This window comes from Danio rerio, chromosome 1 (assembly GCF_049306965.1).
Source record: "Danio rerio strain Tuebingen ecotype United States chromosome 1, GRCz12tu, whole genome shotgun sequence".
NCBI classification, from domain to species: Eukaryota; Metazoa; Chordata; class Actinopteri; order Cypriniformes; family Danionidae; genus Danio; species Danio rerio.
This window is the reverse complement of record NC_133176.1, coordinates 13,169,781-13,174,963: the sequence shown is the minus strand read 5'-3', so window position 1 is coordinate 13,174,963 and position 5,183 is coordinate 13,169,781.

Here is a 5,183-nt window from a genome sequence, read left to right as displayed (position 1 = left end):
TTTGTCAAGTCGAGTCTGAAGTCATCAAATTCATGACTCGAGTCTGACTCGATTCCAAGTCACATGACTCGAGTCCACACCTCTGCTGTGGACTGTAGTGGAACCCGGAGCACTCAGAGGAAACCCACGCCAACACGAGGAGAACATGCAAACTCCACACAGAAATGCCAACTTGGCCCGACTCGAACTAGAGACCTTGCTGTCAGGCGACAGTGCTAACCACTGAGCCACCGTGCCACCCATGAGAAGCTAATTGACTGAGAATGTAATTGACAGGTTATGAAAGGAGCAGACCTATTAGTCAAAGAAAAAAAGTTTCCTGCTATTATATGTTATTATACCCTTCTCCCATTACCCCTCCTCTCCAACACTTCCAAGAATTCTATAAATATGAATGTGTTATGCAATATAGACTAGTTTGACGTATTGAATAAGTTACGATGTCTTGGCATTGCAAAGTATGTATTATTGAGTAGCAAATACACGCTGTATGCCTCAGAGAGTTCATGGTCTTGCATTTTGAATCTTTATTCTAAACATCCATGAAGTTTGCATTTTGACTCATGCTGGCTGACTGAAAGCAGAGACAAAAGTGATGCTGTTCATTTTACCTTTCTGTATATTTTTGATTGATGTTGTTGGAAAATCCTACATCATTAGCTTTGCATTTAAAGAAATGCTTCACCCAAAAATGAAAATGTACTCAATAGTTACCCTCAAGTGGTTTCAAACTATTATGACTTTCTTTCTTTGGTTGAACTCAAAAGAAGACATTTTGAAGAAAGCTGGAAACCTGTACACTCTAAAAAAGAACTGTTGAGTTATTTATTCAACCCAGTGGTTGAGTTAACCATATTTGGGGCTTTGTTGAGTTGTTTTTAACCTTTATTAGGTTATTTATTAATAACTCAACCAATTGGGTTAAATATTTGCTGCTTTGTTGGGTTATTTTTAACCTTTATTCAATTATTATTTTATTACTTAAGTTGAGTAAAATGTTTGAATTTAAACAGTCAACTGATTTACTGTAACTGACATAAAACAGCTGTATTATCCGTGCATAAAGTTGTTTTTGCGTTATGAAGTTTATTTAATCTATAGCGCAATAATATTGTTGTTATTTTTTATCAAAATTATATCCGTTTCACCATCCAAGAGTATCTTTTAGAAGTGTTTGGATGTGGTTAAAATGTATTGCACACTGTGGACAGTGAGTGAAGCCTGCTGCAGCTGCTGGACGACCTCTACAGCACACAGAGCTTCATATTCTGCTCCATCAACACATGATTTTCTGCTTGTACAGTTTATAACTGTTTGTACTTTGTTCTTTGTCTTCGTTGTTTGTGATTCTTGATTTATTTTAACAAAACTGTCTGGAACTAAAATGTAATGGAAAAAAGGATTTTCAATTTTTTCGAATACATATATTTATAAAATTAATAGTAGTACTAGCAATTATAGTAATACCAGAATGAAAAAAATACATTAATTAAAAATAAGCCAATGCATTGGGTTAAAATAACCCAAAGTTGGGAAGGTGCTATTATAACCTATAGTTGGGATATTTGTTGGGGTATTTTTTACCCTCCTATTTTAACAGAGTAATCATTGACTTTCACTGTAGGAAAAACAAATACTATGCGAGTCCATGGTTACAGGTTTCCAACATGTTTCAAAATATCTTATTTTGAGTTTAACAGGAGGAAGAAACTTGGTTTGGAACAAGAATTTTCGTTTTTGGCTGAACTGTACCTTTAAGATTTGATATCAGCTTGATGGGCAGTCTGTTCTGTTCTGGTTTGCTCTGTCCAACCGACCCACTAGTTTATTTTGCAAAATATCTTCCTTAGACCCTGCTATTAAGCCTTCATTTAGCCATAAGTGCAGCTGGGATTTTTTCTGCAGCTGTTTTTGTCACGCTTGCATTATGTAATTATTTAAATTATTAAATAATTGACTGCATCTCTGTATGCTGTTTTCTGTATACTTGAAGTGTTTAATATCAATAGGGTGGGCCAATATAATGTATTATTACACTGTATAAAGCTATTAGTTGACTAAACTTAAAATAATAAGTAAATCCGTCACCTTGCTATTATTAAGTAAATGAAATATGTGCATACTGTAACTATACAAATTAGGTTAAGTCCACAGTTTTTAAAGTAATCAATTCCTTTTTACAGCGTATTATTAATTTTGATTACAATTAGCTGAGGGCAGCATCGTAGCGCAGTGGGAAGTGATGTCGCCTCACAGCAAGAAGATCGCTGCTTCGAGCCTCGGCTTGGCATTTCTGTGTGGAGTTTGCTCTCCTTGTGTTTCCCTCATACTCCTGTTTTCCCCACAAGTCCAAAGACATGCGCTATAGGTGAATTGAAAAAACTAATTTGGCCTGAGTGTATGTGTGTGTGTGTGTGTGTGTGTGTGTGTGTGTGTGTGTGAATGTTTACTGGCTTAGGGCTGGAAGGGCATCCATTGCATAAAACATATACTGGAATAGTTGCCGGTTCATTCTGCTGTGGCAACCCTTCATAAATAAGGAACTAAGCCAAAAGAAAAAGAATGAATTAGCTGATTCAGATACCAAAATTGGTAACTTGCTCACATAAAGTACTTGATTAAACTATATTTTGTACTAATTAAAGTATGCAGATGGAGGTATTTTGGTATGTGGCTAAATTAGTATTAAGATAAACCGTTTGGGTTTAAGGTTATAAAGGTGTTGTCTGTTTTTTATTGCAAGATCTGGCAACACAAATAAATCATTATATACACAGAAGCTAAAGTGACGACTGATTTTATCAGCTGAGCACACACACACACACACACACACATGTTTCAGGAGTGTGTTAAAATATGTGATTCAATTCTCTACATCAGGGGTGCCCAAACTCAGTCCTGGAGGTGTAGCTCCAACCCCAATCAGACACACCTGGGCTTATTGAGCACTTAGGCTTTCTGGAAACAACCGTGCCAGTGTGTTGAGGCAAGTTGGAGCTTAAATCTACAGGACACCGGCCCTCCAGTTTGTGCACCACTGCTCTAAATTGACACGTTCATGTTGCCAAATCTTCCTAGAAAAAAACAACAACAAACAACCCATAAATAAATCAAGAAAAACAAAATGCTTAATGTTGAAATGAAAAAAAAAAAAACATCCCAACTGTCTGCTTGCTTCCATCCATAAACTGATTTTCTTCATTATCAGTCTCCAAAATATTCTCAAAATACTTAGAACAAGTGGACAAGGCAACACGGTGCACTGTCTGTGAAGCAGCCATAAACACAGTGCCTCTGTCAACAACAGCTTAGATAAAACTGCAGAGCAATGAGTAAGGAGTCAAAATAGCCAATCCCAAACACACAAGAATGCAGCAATGGTTACACACACTCAAGTATAATTAGGAGGCTCATTCCTGTACAGTCGTCACTTTTGCAAATTTACAATACATACACTGCAAAAAAAAAAAAAAAAAAAAAAAAACATGGTTGCCTAAACTTTTAAGTGTCTTTGGGAAACACTTGTCACTACATCGTTATTTTCCCTAAGGATGCATTGTACTATGATAATGTCGTTGTTTGGGAAACACACCCCTGTTTAATAGCGCCCACCCTGTAACAAACAATAAGTCTTGAAAAGTGATCAAAGAGTGCATATCATGCAGACACTTAAAACATTTGCAGTGTGTTTGGGGAAAAAGCTTATTTTAAATGAAGTGAAGTTTATTTATAAACATATTTTGAGAGGATCTTGTGCTTATGATTGTTCTCAGCTGTTCCAGCATCAGCTCATGATCAATTATCCAATCAGATGATTCCTAATTGACTATAAATAACCAGAGTTTCTGATCTCAATACCTTCGTCTTGATAACCAGACCTACTTTCCCTCCTTTCCAGACAGGCGACACAGTAGCCCAATGATTAGCACTGTTGCCTCACAGCAAGAATGCCTCTGGTTTAGGTCCCCACTAAACCAGACAACATTTGCAACCTTGCAAGGGTTTTCCCCGGTTTCCTCCCACAGTCCAAATAACACACACAAAATTGATACTATTGTCAAGCTCTTAGCGAGTACACCTCTCCTCAGTCATCCGTATCCATCATTCAGCTATAGAGTTAAGCTGGGAGAGTTCATCGAGATCTACCTAAGCTCAAACTCATCTCTTGCCCTGCAAATGAGAGGGACCCCAGGGCTTGAGGATCTCAAAAGCTCAGGGCTCTCTCCCATACCTGTCAACCCTCCCGTTTTTCCCGGGATTCTCCCGTATTTTACTGTTCTATCCCGCTATCATCCCGTAAAGGTATTTTCCTGTATTTCTCCCGTATTTTCAGTCTTTCTCTACACAGCCGAGCCTCCCTATACGCAACCCATACCGCCGAACCACCAAGGGTCGCCCCATGCTCTAAAACGTGAGTCTTCTGTGCTTTCGCTTTGTTTAGGAATGAAAACACTTATAAATAAATACTAAAAACGGCGCGATTCTTTTTCCTTTTGATTTCAGGTGCCGTCACCCATCCTATACAATCCTCAAAACAGTCATATAATGTGCATGACTGTCAGCTGACGTGCTCCATAGTGATAAACAGACGCTGTTTCCCAAACAGATTCTGTACACGCGATTTGAAGCGGAGAGAAAAAAGTCTGGCTTTAGGGTGCGTGTTTAAACAGACATATACACATAATTAATAATAATAACATATAAGGATGTCGATCTTGGTGGGGTTTTTTTCCAAACACAACTAATTTCGTCTTAAATGAGCATAAAATGTAGAAAAAGCAGTCGAATGCTTTCATTATAACGTTAGATGTGTGCATTTTTAAAGTGACACCTGTTATTTAATGTAATAAAAAAATCTTAATAAATGAGAGATTCATTCTTTGCTCTTTAATCCGAATGTATAGATTAAACAGTGGAGATTCTAGCTTGATTCTATGTCATTATAATAGCTATTAATTTTAATAAGCTGAACTGTTTGCTAATGTATTTGCTGCTAATCTATATATTTATTTTTCTTTTGACTATTTAACTGTTTATTTACAATGTAACAGCTCCAAATTAACATATTTAGTAATTTGGGGATTTTTTTAGGGGGGGGGGGTATCCCTTATTATGGTGGGCATATCTCTTATTTTCACATCCCAATGTTGACAGGTATGCTCTCTCCCGGGACAGCATGCTAA